Source organism: Dipodomys ordii, unplaced genomic scaffold, assembly GCF_000151885.1.
Source record: "Dipodomys ordii isolate 6190 unplaced genomic scaffold, Dord_2.0 Scaffold166, whole genome shotgun sequence".
Classification (NCBI taxonomy): Eukaryota; Metazoa; Chordata; class Mammalia; order Rodentia; family Heteromyidae; genus Dipodomys; species Dipodomys ordii.
The window spans coordinates 1,124,417-1,124,766 of NW_012267382.1; the positions used below are offsets into that span (position 1 = coordinate 1,124,417).

The 350-nt window shown below is 63.4% G+C and overlaps 1 protein-coding gene across 1 annotated transcript in view; it reads left to right on the forward strand.

Annotated features, from left to right (window-relative positions):
• Muc5b (mucin 5B, oligomeric mucus/gel-forming) overlaps positions 1-350 on the forward strand; it is a 43,950-nt gene that overhangs the window by 17,843 nt on the left and 25,757 nt on the right. The gene's annotated exons all lie outside the window — the stretch shown is intronic.

The window sequence follows — 350 nt, forward strand, 5'->3', positions numbered from 1 at the left end:
TCACCTCCTCCTCCCTACAGCCCATGACCTTACCTCCTCCCCACAGCCCATGACCTCACCTCCTCCCCACAGCCCATGACCTCACCTCCTCCTCCTCACAGCCCATGACCTCACCTCCTCCTCCCTACAGCCCATGACCTCACCTCCTCCTCCCTACAGCCCATGACCTCACCTCCTCCTCCCCACAGCCCATGACCTCACCTCCTCCCCACAGACCATGACCTCACCTCCTCCTCCCTACAGCCCATGACCTCACCTCCTCCCCACAGCCCATGACCTCACCTCCTCCTCCCCACAGACCATGCCCTCACCTCCTCCTCCCCACAGCCCATGACCTCACCTCCTCCTCC